This window comes from Macrotis lagotis, chromosome 2 (genome assembly GCF_037893015.1).
Source record: "Macrotis lagotis isolate mMagLag1 chromosome 2, bilby.v1.9.chrom.fasta, whole genome shotgun sequence".
Lineage (NCBI taxonomy): Eukaryota > Metazoa > Chordata > Mammalia > Peramelemorphia > Peramelidae > Macrotis > Macrotis lagotis.
Genome location: NC_133659.1, coordinates 96,351,440 through 96,367,357, shown reverse-complemented (window position 1 = coordinate 96,367,357; position 15,918 = coordinate 96,351,440). Strand labels below are relative to the sequence as shown.

At 38.4% G+C, this 15,918-nt stretch overlaps 1 protein-coding gene across 3 annotated transcripts in view; it reads right to left on the bottom strand.

Moving 5' to 3' along the window:
- The window catches only part of NEK7 (NIMA related kinase 7), a 190,550-nt gene extending 180,462 nt beyond the window's left edge, over positions 1-10,088 (bottom strand). For 2 of the 3 annotated variants that reach the window (XM_074222291.1, XM_074222293.1), the window contains exon 1: positions 10,026-10,088. The gene's annotated coding sequence lies outside the window, so the exon portion shown is untranslated. Of the gene's footprint in view, positions 1-5,775; positions 7,440-10,025 lie in introns of those variants that run through there. The other variant, XM_074222292.1, reaches the window with a different exon arrangement.
- Between the last annotated feature and the right edge of the window lie 5,830 nt (positions 10,089-15,918).

The following is a 15,918-nucleotide window of genomic DNA, read 5'->3' as shown; positions in this document are numbered from 1 at the left end:
GTGTCATAGAACCTAGAGAGAAGAAAGCATCATGGAGAGGAGGATAATTAATATTATTGAAAATTGCAAAAAAGGTCATAAGGATGAAGACTGAGAAAAGACTATTAGATTTGGGCAATTAAGAGATCACTGTTATCTTTAGAGTGAGCAGTTTCAGTTGAATCATGTGGTCAGAAGCCAGACTGAAGAGTGTTAAGAGACTGAACAGAAAAGAAATAGAATCACTGATTATAGACAATCTTCTCAAGGAAGTAAGTCAAAAAAAAAAAAAAAGGAGAAGATATATAGGCCATAGCTGGGGAGGACAGACGGATTAAACAAAAAAATTTCTGAGGATGAGGGAGAAATAAGCAGGTTATTTGTAGGCAGGAGGGAATCAGTCAGTGGTCCGGAGAATTGACATTAAGAAACACAGCAACAGGGCAGCTAGGTGGCACAGTGAATAGAGCACCAGCCCTGGAGTCAGAAGGACCTGAGTTCAAATTCGACCTCCAACACTTAAATAATTACCTAGCTGTGTAACCTTGGACAAGTCATTTAACCCCATTGTCTTGCAAAAATAAAAAAATAATAATTAAGAAACACAGCAGGAATTATAGAGCGGTTAATGTTAATGACAGATGGGATAGGGTTACTAATACAATAGAGATTTGCCTTATCAAAAAGAAGGACCACAACTTTATGTGAAATAGAGATAAAGATGAAGAAAGTTGCAGAAAGTATCAAGGAGATGGAAAATGTGGAAAATGAAGAAGGGAAGAGAACACTTTCAATGAATAGCATCATTTTTTTCAGTGAAGGAAGAGGCAGGGTTCTCAGCTAAGAAAGTGAGGGAACAAGAAGCTATGGGAAGTCTGAAAAGGGATAAATAGGTTTGGAAGAAAACCCGTGGTGAGTGGAATGGGGTGCCACTTAGGGAGTCACAAAAAAAAAGTTGCCTTGCAACAAGGGCTCGGTTGAGATTATGTAACATCAATTTTCAGTGGGTAAAGCCAACAATATTTTGTGATTTTTCTCCAGCTTCATTCAGCAATATACGTATAGGAGTGAAGGCAATGGATGACAGGAGTGATCTAAGGTTGAGTCGTGATGAGGCAAGATCCTCAATGGAATAAGGAGAAAAGGATTCAAATGAAGAAACATTGGATTGGTTCACTCAGAGGTTAAGATGATGGGGAAAGGAAGAGAGTATAGTCAGTACAGAAGTAATGGCCTGAGAAGGAACTAAAGTGACAAATTAATCTGATGTCACATTGAGCATGAAAAACAGTTGGGGGGAGGGGGTCAGCCAGAGGGAGAAATAGAATATCAATATACTGCGATTTAATAAAGAAATTTCAGAGCTTATAAACATAGATGTCGAGTATTTGTGAATGATGGAAATACAAGGAGTATGGTGGAGAGCTGAGATGAGGTGAAGGAGTATACTGGTCATAGGAAATGGCCAAATTGAAGAACTGGAAGATAATGTTTGGAAAACTATGAGTTAGGCATTAAACTCTTTAGGGAGGTGGATATCATGATAAACATGGATTGGAGGAACCTCAGAGAAAGTAATGAATGGATGATGATGTTAGACGGAGAATCTCGAAATGGCAACAAGAAACAAGGAGAATGTATTTCAACTCTGCCATCCAAACCAATGTGTGGATTGAGAATGAGAAGTATGAGAGAGAATGAATGAGAAAATACTAGAAAAGGATAAGAAGGAAAATGAGAGAAAGATCAAATAAGAGAAAGAGAGGAGGGATCAGCGGGAGGAGGAAATAAGGGAAAGGATGAAGGAAAGGATTTAATAAGCATCCTACCATGGGCTGCATTAGGTACTTCACAAACATTATCTTATTTATTCCCATGACATTATCTTATTCTCCCTGGGAGTTCAATACCATCATCCCCATTTTACAGTTGAGGACACTATGGCAGACAGACTTGCCCAAGGTCACACAGCTGACCAAGAACAGTGGACTATCATCAGGAGTGAGCAGGTCTCAGTAAAATGAAGATATAAAGATCAGAAAAGAAAAAAGTTTAAGATGAAAGCTAGTTATTCATGAACCAGGCATTCCAGAGAGTACAGAGGAAAGAATAGGTGACTTTGAAGTGGAATGCTAATAGAGCTAGGCTGAAGGGGATAGGAATATGGGGCGGGGGGGGGGGGGGGGGGGGGGGGGGTTGCACAATGTTTCAATGAAGTAGTCAAGAACAGTTTAGTCTACTAGGTGTTCAGAATCACCTAAATAGTTACATTATGGAATCACTGATGGAATAAGTTCAGGTAGGCTTTCACTGTATATAGAGATTCATCCTTGGAATGGATTTATCCCAGGACATCAGGAAATAGTGTGTAGCTGGAAAGGGAAATGGGAGATGACCCTTTCATTGTAACATGCTGATTCCTCCTAAGTCCATCAAATCCACTACAAAATTTAGTACATTACTAGTCAGTCTAAAAATATACTGAGGGAAGGAGGGAGGGGGAAAATATATTTAAAAAAAAGCATTTTAAAAATACCATATTTAATATGAAAACAGTCTTATTAATGAAGAAGCTGGGTTCCAATGAGTCTTTCAGAAGCACTGCCTGCAAAGGTGAAATGATTTAGGAGATAAGGATGTTGTGATCCAAAATATCAAAAAAAAGGGGGGGGGAGAGTCATAGTACATCAATATCATCATCATCATCAAAATTAAGTACTATTAAAATAATTTCAAATGTGTCAGAAAACATAAAATTGTGTGTCCAAGTCCTGGAGCAGAGAGGTAGAAAAGGTTAAAGCTAGGAGGGTCCCCTCCCCCAGCCCCATCTCCATTCCACTAATCGTCTAGTTAGAAGGGGAAAGGAGAGAGAGAGAGAGAGAGAGAGAGAGAGAGAGAGAAAGCAGAAAAGGTGCTTCAAGATTAGCCTATGATACTCTACCTAAGAAAAGATGAGTGATATAAAATGTGGAATACACAACTAGTAACAAAATGTTAACAACAACATTTCATTCCTCAGCATCTCCAGAGACTAATACTCCAAAGCCACCAAACTTCTTATCTATTTCTCCAACCCTCAACCATCACCAAAGCCTTCATTTAAGGTCTCAGTAAATCCAAAAATTTGCATTTTGACTTCAGCCTCCCTAGCCACCAGCTCAACTTGGGCTTAGAGAGTAAGTTACACCTCGATCCCCAAAAAAGAGAAACATCTACCAGCTGGTACTGAAAAATATCCTTTAACATTCAAAAAAAAAAAAGCTTTCCATTAGAGATAAAATGCTTAAAATACAAATAATTAAAGTAAATATAGACAGAAACTTATTCTGACTACAGTATAATCATTCAAATGAGTATTTATATCATGTCCTTGCTTATTCTGATAAAATGTGGTTCATCTGTAAGACAACTGGGTACCTGAAAAGAGGAAGGGGATCAAAGTATGAAATTGTTAAAAAAAAAAGGGGGGGGGGGAACAGTCAGGGACCCTGAAGACCATTCATAGCTAGTGAACTGGATCTGGAGTCTGGAACACTGGATTCTGAACCTCGGATATTCACTTAGCTGTGTGACCCCTAAGAAAGTTACTTAACTTCTCTGTATTTATTTCCTCAGCAATAAAATGAGGTATTTATTAGCGTTGAAGTTCCCTTCCAACTCTAAATCTATGATCCTATGAATTTTAAAGTTTTACTGAAGATGGGTACCATTTGCTGATGATAGGCACCTTCAACTGTACCTAAATAACAGAAACTGTGTAGAGAGATATTTTTATCCAGTTAATAAACACATAGTTTAGTCAGGTCACTGCCATAGTGCTGCATAATAAATTATCACCACCTGGATTTAGTTTAAATATGATTAGAATTATGGTCAGGAGTAGAAAGTGCAGGTGGTTGGGGATGATTTTTAAACTGCTTTTTTTCTTTTAAATAAGATTCTTTTCCAGATGATTTGTAAATTAAGGAAATATATTACTAGATGACTAAAAGCAAATTAGATAATGCAATCATTTAAAAAGTGGAGAACAAATAGGTAGAATACCAAAAATGATGAAGTTTAACTTCATATACTTGTCTCTAAGTTTCAGTCATACAGGATTTGTCCTGATTTTCTATAATCAACTTTAACTAATGTTTAAATAGCTTGTAAAAAAGAAATTAGATAATAAACCAATGATTTTGAGTAACTACATTGATAAATTACCAATATCAAGAAAGTAGAAGGAAAATGGTCACAGACATGTAAAATATTGAATCAAAAACTAATCTAACTCCTTCTGAACTCAATTCCTTTAATAATCACCTCAAGCAGATAATCACTTTTCATAGGTTTAGTAATCCCATAGTAGAGATTCTATGAGTTGAGGCATTCTATACTAAATTTTTAATTCTAAATTTACAATTTTAATCTGCAAGAGGGTAAATCAGATAAAGTGTATACAATAACCCAATTATATCATTCAAACATCTTAAAAAGAGACGAATAATTTAATATAGCCTCAAAAAAATTTAACTCTTAAAATAATGTAGAAAATATTATTTAAGGCTATAATACAAAATATTATACAAATAAACAAGTTGTAGGAATATTGATTTTAAAAACATTTTAGTATGCAAAGATACTAAATCATAACCTGAGACCAAGAGATTCTGCTGCTTAAGTGGATTTACTCAGCAAAAGAGTTTAATGAAAGCCAAATAGTATTCATAATATTATTTATAATACCAAAACATTACCACAAAATAAATATATGCCCAAAAGTTAGTGAATGGAACAAATTGTGGAATATGAATATAATGGAACATTACTAAGCCATAAAAAGAGTTTAGAATTCAGGCAAAGAGGAAGACTAAGGTGATATAACATAGAATGAATAAAGCAGTACCAAAAGAATAATCTATAAATTTCAACACGTATTAAAAGGCAAAAACTCAAGGAAAATATAAGTCAATGCTGGTATCAAATAAGTTATGATACAATTCTTCCTTTCTAAAAACAATCAGTAGTGGCATGAAATGGAAAGTGGCATGCTTTCTCAAAATTATAGGTAATTTTGCTTAACTGCTTTGGGGAAATTTTACTGGGGAAGTATGGTAACAGAATCTGTTTAAAAAGATCTATTCTGTGAAATTAAAAGAAATTAATAAGATATCAATTCAGGCTGAACTCTAGTCATAAAACATGTCATAATAATGTATATATTTTGCAACTTCATTTTAGTAACATCCTAAAGAAATATTAAGAATATCTGATGTAACAAATTTAAATATAACCTGTTATGCAAAATAGATTTTCCAAGGGATGAACATTTGGATTTGGATAAAACTGGGAGGGCTGACAAAATGCACAATGCAGCTTTGAGCTGTAGTTATATTCAACATTTCTGAAATAGCAAAGGCTACAAAACTACCAAGAGGAACAAAGCCCAAAAGGAATTTTAGAACTATTTTAACAAGCTCAGTGCCAAACTTAACACTGCAATTGATCAGAATTTAGGTTACTTTTTTTTAAATCCAAATCTGACTTGTTCAAAAACTGAAAGGGCTAGAATCATAAAATTTATATTATACTGAAAATCACCTTTTTTTAAGGCCTACTAAAAGAAAAAACGAAAACTAAGATCTTGACAATTGGTTCCATCACTTCCTGGCAAATAGAGGGAGAAGAAATGAAAGGAAATCAGATTTTATATTCTTGGGCTCAAAGAATATAATTTTAAGAAATTAAAAGATGCTTGCTCCTTGGAAGGAAAACTATGGCAAATCTAGACATACTAAAAAGCAAAGACAGTACCATGCTGACAAAGGTCCATATGGCCAAAACTATGGTTTTTCCAGTAGTATGTGAGAGTTGGACTAGAAGAAAAGCTGAACACCACAGAATGGATGCTTTGGAATCATGAGGCTGAAAGGAGAACAAGGAGATGAAATAAGTCAATATTTAAATAAATTGGAAGATCAAAAACTAAAGCTAAAGTTTAAATACTTTGGCCATATAGGCCAAAGACAGGGATTCAATGGAAAAGACCCTGATGTTGGGGAAAATTGAAGGCAAAAGGAAAAAAGGGCTGGCAGAGGGTGAAACTGACAGAGTCACAGAAACCACAAACAAAAACCTGGACAGTCTTGGAGAGAGTGGAAAATAGAAGGGACTCACTCACATGCTATGGACCATGAGTTCATAAAGAGTTGGACACAACTAAATGACTAAACAATAACAACAAAAAGAGAAAGGTAAGAAGGAATATGAAGAGGGCAGTGAAAATGAAAATATTTTTAACTGAAATTAGCACAACAATTTTTTTTTTCCTTTAAGTACCTACTTTAATACTGTGCAATTTTTTTTTTCAGTGAAAGATATTATGGTATGATGGATGAAGAACTGGCTTCCTAACCTGAAAGACCTAGGTTCAAATGTTTTGGATGCATAATGGCTTTATGACCCTAGGCAAATAACTTAACTTAAGGTAAAAAAGGACATGGTGCTGCTCTGCATTAGTAGAGGAAGTTTCTTATATCTTCATTTTTACTTCAGAAGTAAAAATCTCAGGTCCTCTATTTTTCTGTACCCCCCCCATTTAAAGAGAGCATGTTAGTATTATGACTTCTATTCTGAGCCATTCTATATTTCAATAAATAAGATATCACTTTCATTTTTTTCTAGTACACTTTTATACTAGGAAGGAAAAAATTATTTTCCAGGAAAATAACAGGATTTGTTTAAAAAACACACAGAAAAATTTGGAAGGATTCACATTAGTAAAAAGTGGCAGTTCAAAACACTAGAATAATGAAGAGCAAAACAAGCTTAATTTTGCTGTAGAAACATAAAATGTTCCTAACCCACAAACAACTTGATCTCTGATCACATTACTCAATATCTATCTCCTCAGAAAAATATATAACAGCAAAACACAAGAGAAAGTTCTCTTAGTGATAATATTTTGCTATTGTTTCAAATTATTGACTAGAAATGTAATAGCATAGGATGAAAGAAGAACACCTACATGAAGCATGCCAAGACCTGACTACAAATTCTGGCTGCATGCCTACCTACCTATAATGATTTGGGGAAAGCAATGTCTCTCACCCCTAATTTCCTCTTATGATTGGGCTTTCGATATGCATAATGTTGCTAACTACACCAAGAATGGGGGGGAGGGGAGATTCATACAGTTAAATGCTTACTACAATTTGACTCAAATATTAAACTGTCATTGCAACATACATTCAAATCTGTAATACTGTATATAAGGCACTAAGGGCAAGGAAATACATAAACTAGTCAAATTCTGTCTTTATCTCCTCCCTCACCAGTCACCTGCCACCATGGGTACCAGAAATATTTTGCTCATTCTTGTAAAAAAATTATTTTATTAAGAAAGTGGAAAAATAAGATATCTAAAATTAATTATTCTGAAAAAGTGTATAAAAGAGAAATGTGAGGAGAGGGATATGATTCAGAAATTGATTTTGCTTTAAAATGCAAATAAAAATGAAATTTTATGATTCCAACAGATCATTTTAAGCTATTTCACATGAATTCATAACTTCCTTTAAAAACAAAACATTGATTTTTTTTAAAGTCACATTTAAAAGTAACTTTCTTAAACATATAAAATACAATTGGGATATATACTTTGCTATTCTGCTTTTGTCATTTTTTAAAATGGCAAAATGTTAATCACACTCAAGTATGCTGGATGTACTATACATTTTTCTGACAAAAAAAACTCTTAATTTTTTGAAACCAACCATAAGAAGTAAATCAATCATGATATAAAAGCACATACAAAAATCACTGACTACCTAGACAATTTGTTTCGATTTGTTTTTAGGGCTCCATTAGGCTGTCAGGTCATCCTAAAACCATTAAGGCATTCCAACTATCCCATTTTTTTCCCTCCTACACCAGAAAATTTCAGGCCTTTTACAATGATTGTTACATCTCAGTTTGGTTTCTGGAAATCCTCCCTAAGTGCCTGGAAAATCCGTCAATGCAAAAGATAGGTGGAGCCAGTACACAGCCAGCCCCAGAGATCTGTGGGATATGTAGTCTTATAGGCTTCCCCCTTTCCCAAAGCAAGGAAATATTTTCAGAATGGGATTTCTTGGACACTTTAGATGTCTGTCCCTCCTTTCTTCTCCCTTACAAATTGCTGAAACATACTTCCTACACCTACCTCAATTTACAATGAGATTTATATTAAATAGGGAATTTCCTGTTTGAGAGAATTGAAAGAGAAACTATGCATTCGGTGGAGCTGAAGTTTTTGAACCCTTGGATACAAATTAACTTCAGTTTTACTTCAAAATAACTTCAGATTAACTTCAAATTTTCCTACATTTTTTTTAGTAAACCCTCCCCCCTCAATTCACAGTCAGGTTCTCTCCCAACACAGCCAATGTCTTTCCCATATCCTTACTCCAAAATCAAGAAGGTTTTGGCAATTTTAATTTACTCAATTCAACTGAATATAAATATGTATGCTTTGTGCCATTTATTAGTTTGAACTAAACTATTAGAATATTAATCTCATATTATTTAATATTGTGCAAGTTTCTGGTCAATTCACTATTTCAACATTTATCAAGTGTGTCCTAGAGTGCCTACTATGTACAGGGTGGGCATGATGCTCTTCAACTAAGTTGGTTCAGATCCCTGAAATCAGGGATTGATCTTTGTGTCTCATACATGGAAACTTCTGCCGCCTTTCACAAAATAAGATGACCCATTTAATTGATCAATTTATAGACATTTAAAAAACAGACATGATTTATACTCAGTACTTTATACTTACAAGACACCTTGCCCTCTATACCTACCACAAAATGCTGCCTCTTCCAGAATGAAAAGTCTTTAAGACTTGTGCACACAGGGTGACCCAAAAGATTTTTTTTAATAACTTATTTAAAAGCCTCAGTGCATTGAAAGTTAATAAAGCATAAGTTACTAAAACCTAAAACTACAATAAAGACTTTAAGCCCATTTAGGTTTAAAACTTGTGATTCTCATTAAAGTTTAAAAGTATGCTAAGACTTTATAGGAATAGGCATTTGAACCCTTCATATTAGTCCTCTTAGCACTAGAATAATCCACCCCACCCCGCCTTTCATTTTTCTAGTACCTTAAATCACTTACTATCTCCTGAAATCAGTAAGCTTTGGAAAAAACAGCTGGAAATTCAGCTTAATTAAAAAAAACTGCATTTAAGCTTTCCACTCTGACATAGACTGTAGGAACATGGTCTACATATATTGCAAACATATACTTCATAGTGTGCCTATATATTTATATATATATGAATCCTTCATATACATAGGAACGCATATTCTTATACAGTTAGAGGAATAGTCTTCATATATTGGAATATATTATTCATTGACAAGATATATATATTCTTATAGGTTGATACATTTCTATATAAGTTAAACTATCGCTATGTAGTAATATACTCCTATATGCTAACACAGCCCCGCTATGGCTCTGGCGGAGAACACAACGTTGTGCATCTGGAACCCCGAAGCAGTGTCCTCAGGAAGGTGCCGGCCGCCGGGCCCGGATCCCGGAGGGCCCGGCCCTGGTCCCGCACTACTTTCCCCGGCTCTCCCCCACGGCTCCGACTCTCCTCGCCCCCTCCCCCCCAACAAACTTCACTTTCCACACTTGGCTGAGGCCGAACCCTGACAGCTGGTCCTAACCAATCCGCGAAGGAGACCGAAGCGAAGCGGCCAATGAGAGGAGGCCGGCTGAGTGGCGGGAGGCGGGACCTCGCTCAAGTTCCTCCGGTCTGGAAACCAATCGACCTGTTGCGGCCGCGGCGGCCGCCGCCGCCTCCTCCTGCCCGGGAGCCGCGGCGGCCCCCGAGTGTCCCGGCTACGGCGGCTGCTGCCGAGGTCCGCGACCGTTACCGGGACCCGCAACTCCCGAGACCCTCACCAAAACAAGAGGCGGCCCCGGAGCGGGGCGGCCCCGGAGCGGGGCGTGAAGCGCCCGCCCCCTCCCCCACCGGGCGCCCCGCTCCGCTCCGCCGCGGCTCTTACCAGGAAGTGGGGCGTCCTCCCTCCTCCCTCCCGCGCGGGACCCGCGGCGGCGGCGGCGGCGGCGGCGGCTCTGCGGGGCGCGGCCCGGGAGGGGCCCGCTGGGGCCGGGGCTGCGGCCGCGGGGTCCGGGGCCGAGCGGCCTCCGCCGGCCCCCTCGGGATGCTGCGGGCCGGGGCCCCCGTCCGTCCGGCGCGCGGAGAGCGGCGTGCCCGGGGCGAGACTAGCGGCGGCCCATCTCCTCGTCCTGCCCCCGCCGCGGCTGTCAGCGGTGTAAACATCCCGGCATCCCCGAGGAGGGAGGCGGGGCCGGCGCGGCCCCTCCCCGCCCCGCCCCCGCGCGCGCCCGGCCCGGCCCGGCCGGCTCCGAGGGAGCCCCGTGCGCGCGCGCGCCCGCCGCGGCCCGGAGGCCGAGCCCCCCCCCCGCGCGGCGGCGGCGGCGGGGGAGGGGAAGCGGGCCCGGGAGGCCGGGGAGGCCGGGGAGGCCCGGGAGGCCCGGGAGCCCCGGGCGCCGCTCCGTCCGACCTCGCCCCGGGACGCCCGGCTCACTCGTCCCGCCGGCCCGGGGTGCGCTGCTTGGGAAGCACCCGGGGCGTCGTGGACCTCACCCCGGTGCCCCCTGGTTACTTGAGGAGAACCCAGGCGGCGGCGCGCCCTCTCCTTCCCGGAGCCGCCGACCCCTCACGGGGCGGCTCCGGTTGCGCCTCCTGCCGCGGCATCGGGGCCGGCCAGGAAGGATGGAGAGCGGCGCCGAGGCGCCGGCTTCACCCGCTCCCTCCGGAGGGGTGCGAGGCTCCTCCGCGCACTCCGCCCCGCTCCCAAACTTGGCAAAGGACGGTTCCGGGAGCTGAGAAACAAAATGAATAAATGATTAGAAACAACACTATAAATAATGAATAAGTGTGTTTAATAAAAAATTCCTTTATCAAGGGCTCTCCTGATAACCCTGAACCAATCGAATTAACATCCAAGTTAGTGTCACTGGGGGTGAGGAGTGGGGCATCAAAAACATTGTAGCGGGAACTTCTTGTAAAAAGAGATGATCCTAAAGAGAGCTCAAAAAGAGAAAGACGAAAAGTGAGAGAAACAAGATTTAAAAGTGCTACCATTAGCAGGAGTGTGGTCTCTTAATTGCGTTTACATTATAAATGGTCCTTACATTCAGAGATACAGAACATTTGCTACCCAGATACCTCTACTTAGATTTTTTTCTAAGGCTTTATAATCTCTAATGCTCATTACTCCTTCGTTGAATAAAAAAGGCAAAACAACCTAGTAATAAATGCATATAATTAAGCAAAACAAATCCAATATTGCATGTCTCCTTCCAGATTTAACTTCACCTCTCTGGCAGGAAGTGGATAGCAGGATTCATCTTCAGTCCTCTGGATACATAGTAAATTCATTATTCATTTTCAGTCTTTTAAAAAAATATTTTTCATGTCATTTTTGCAAATTGTTCTAGTTCTACTTACTTTGCCCTGCATTAGTTCACTGAGATCTTCCAAGTTTCCTGTGAAACTGTACATTTTGTCATTTCTTATGGCACAATAGGCTTCCATTACATTCTTATACCACAATTTGTTTAGACTTTTCCCAAAAAATGGACATCCCCTTAAGTTTCCAGTTTTGATCTATGAAAGTAACACCAATAGATATGAGAGAGAGAATACATATGTGTGTGTATAATATATATATATATATAGAGAGAGAGAGAGAGAGAGAGAAATACATGGGTCTTAACCTTTTTTTTCCCATCCCTTTGGGATATAGCTCAGATTTTTTAAAAAAACATCTATAGAGGAGAAATCAAGGAGCATTTGTTAAGCACCTACTATGTGCCAGGAACAGAGGACAAAGAGAAAAACAAAAGTTTCTGCCCTAGAAGAGCTTGCATTCTACAAAAGAAAAGCATGCATATAAGCAAAGTTAAAATATGTGTTCAGTCAATAACTTAGGGTAGACACTAAGCAGCCAAGGGCAAAAGGAAAATCCTATAAGACAGCTCTTTAGCTGAGCTTTCAAAGAAGAGAATTGGAAGTAGTAGAAGTGAAGAAGAAAGGGCAGGGGGGGAGGGCATATGCAAAGACACAGAGATTAAATTAGCAAAGACTGTATGAATAGTCTGAGCAAGCTGAAAGTCATGTTGGATTGTGGAAGTGACTTTCCAGCTCCTTTCAGTCCTTTGCATTTCTTTATTCTATTGCTCTCCAGATAATCTCAACTGACTTCTTAGTTTATGTAACTGTACCTTCCAAATTCCAAGGAAGAATTGTCTTTCCTTTCCCTGGGGATTTTTGCCCAATCTTATCTTGGGTGTGGGAGACTGGGGATTTTAGTATGCTACAAGCACAAGATAAAGCCACTGTGTAACAAGAGCACAAAAATTCTGAAAGAGAAAGGAAGGAAAGCGCATTTACATAGAAAGAGCATTTATATTTACATCCCACTGGCAGCTAGGTAGTGCAGTTGATAAAGCACTGGTCTTGGGCTCAGGAGGATGGGAGTTTGAATCCAGCCTTAGACACTTGCCACTTACTAACTATGTGACCTTGGGCAAGTCAATTAACCCTGATTGCCTGATTCAGTCTTGGCACTGGATCCAGACAACTCTAGAGGAGAAAGTGAAGTGGTCAAATCCAAATCATAAGTTTGTCATGACATCAAAATGAAGGACAAACATCATCATTATTATTATAATACTATGTATCTGGAAATGTAGTATAAATTTTATGAATATCCTTTACTCAATCCTTGGAAGTAGATATTATTATTATTCCAATTTTACAGATAAGGAAACCAAGGCAAACAAATTCAATGACTTGCCTTGGATCACGTGGCTAATATGACCTGTGCCACTTAGCTGTCCTAGATGAATAGTTCAATACCACCAAGTTCCCACCTCAATCCCCTTCTAAACATGCCAGAAATTATTATAATTTATTTGTACCTAGTTGTCAATGTTTGTGCATAAAGTCAGATACCCTTTTTTGTCAGTTTAGAATATTACTATTCATATATGCTTACTCTTCATAGTTTAATGCTCACATAACATAGTTGTAAGATTAGTTTGAAAAATAATCTAGAGAACACTGATAAACCCACAACACTTTCTTTGTATCACTTTAGACAAGATCTTTTCTAATAAAGAACAGTCATTTGCCTACTCCTAGAACTTCAAATGACTTTAGAATGAGAAATCTTATTTGAAAAACCTGTGCCTTGATAAAAATCAATACTATTAAAAATAACTCTTTGAAAAGAATCCTGAATACTTTGGTAAGAGGGAAAAGTTCATCTCTGTTAGTTCAAACTGGGGATTTTTTTTAAGGTGTATTTAAGGAGCTACTTCTGGGATTGGCAAATCATTGAGGTTGATGGCAGCTTATAGCAAAAAGCCCTGTCAAATTATTGAATTGTCTAGCTTGCAGACAGAGGGATATCATTTTAGTCTCACTCTGACAGTGAACAGTATTAGAAAATAAATATTGATCTTTGAAAATGCTTAAGAGGAATACTAATAATAACTAAGGTTATGCCATTGTGAACAGAATAGAAATTTGCATTTAATTCTTTATGAATCACAAAAGTCAGTTTATAAAGCAGGAAATTTAACATGAATGTTTTTACATCAGATCTTTTAATTTCACACTATCTCACCCAGAATCTCTTCTTTCCTAGTTGTAGTTATTCTTTTAGAAGGATACTTTTTACTACCTAATCATAGTAATACAGTAATCATAACTTTTATTCTTTCTTTAAAATGATATATCAAGAGATATCATTTCTGTACTATCAAGGTTATAGTAAAACATTGAAAATAAAGTTTTCAAGTCATTGTAATTCAGCAAGCACAAGATAATAACACATAATAGCACAAGGAATAACACATACTATACTATAAGTTCACCAGGCTTGACTGAGAGTCAGAAAACCTGTATTCAATCAACAATAATTAAGTATGTCCAAGAAATATTGTTTTGGGCACCGGGAATCCAAAGACAAAAGGGGGAGATCCTGAGATATTATAATGAAGTAAACAATATGCACATATGTAAGCAGATACAAGGTAATCTAGTAAGTATAGAGAAGTCTGAGGACACTGAGAAATACCTCATTCTGAAAATAGTTTCTGGAGTGAAGCCTTCAAGCATTCTAAGAGGGAAAGCTAAGGACAGAGTAACTGACCATGTGACCCTGAGCAATTACTTATGATCTCTGGGCAAAGGTTTTCTTTCTTTAAAAATAAAGAGATAGGATGAGTGATTTCTCTAAACTTCCTTTTAGTTCTAGATACTATAGATCAGATGCCTTTTCTTATGGTTACTATCCCTAAGCATTTTATTTAGGCAACTCTTGCTCCAAATTAATTGGGAAGGGTCACAATAATAGTCTAAACAATCTAAACAGGTATATGTGACTTTGGGATTTTTTTTTTTACCATTTCAACACCTCTGAAGTATCCCCCAATTTGTCCTCACACTGGTAGGTTGGGTCCCCAGAGGAAGAGGGATGGGGAAGGCTGTTACATAGGGTTGAAGAAGTACCCTACTATCTACATTCCTACTAGCACTATAACTCATGGGCCCCCATAGTGTACTTCTCATTAACAATCATCCAGCAGACCTAATTAGCTCTGTGCTAAGGTATTTTCTAAAATGAAATAGTAACAGTCTGGAAAACATTTCCCTCATAAACTTGGGTCATACCCTGCAGCAAATACAGGATCTTTGGGATACTGTATCAATGATAGTGATGATCCATATGTAGCAAAAAGCAGCTTTCAACTTCTGGCACTGCAGAGCCTGAAAGACGTTTTTCTCTTTGTAGGGGCTTCATGCTGAGTTCCAAGGGTCTGTTCCTCTGACTCTTTTCTCTACTGCCAAGGATTCCATTCCTTGAAGCTCCTTCCCCCTCTGCCTCTCTGAATCCATATCTATTTGGAATGTGTCTCTCTGTTCCCTATTGGATGCATTGTCTCTTTCTGATCTAGTAGGTCCCCCTTTAAAGCCATATGCCTGTGTAGAAGAGAAAGAAAAAAACACCTCTTCCTTTCCTGTAGGATTTCACTCCACAACTGCATCTTGACTTCCTCAGGACTTAACTAATTCAACAGTTCCAGACAACTGGATAATTTGTTTGCTTAAAAAATAAAGTTGTTTCCTTCTTGATGTAATCATAGAGTCAAATTACCTCAAAAAGGGATGATACCTTCTGAATACATTCTGCTATACTTGCTATGCTAATAGCATATTCAACCATACTCTGCTATATTATACCACTCTTTAAACTGTAGTGTAGGGAATTTTCTCTCTTACATTTTAATTTGCATAAGAATGTCTATCTGATAAGTCATAGTTACTTCAAATATGGAATCTGTTCTGTGAAGAATGTAACTCCAAGAAGAACTATAAAAATATTGCCCAATTTCTTTAGTCTGTCCCTAATTAATGTCTACCTTCCTAATTCCCACTTCTTGCTAAGAATTTACCAAATAACCTCAAGCCTAGGCAGGGAAATTATATTTTTTAAAGTAATCTTACCTTTCTAGGGAAGAAGACAAAAATAAAAGGATCAAAATCTTAATACTTTCCCTTAGCTGAGATAAGAGTCTGTCACTAGGTCATACAAGAACATTATCAAGTAAGTTAATTAAAGAGCTGAGAAGTTGTTCACAGTATTTTTAAATTCTTTTCCTGCTTTTATTTGTAAATATTTTCAAATAGTTTGATACTTCCAATATTTTTTTTGCCTAGTTGCAAATGTTCATCTTAAAAATCTAAAAAAAATATATTCCACTTATTTCAAAATACAGGGAAAAGCCATGACCAGAATACCTTTTTGATCAAAATTCTTTTTGATCCTGGGGGGCAGCTAGGTGGCGCAGTGGATAGAA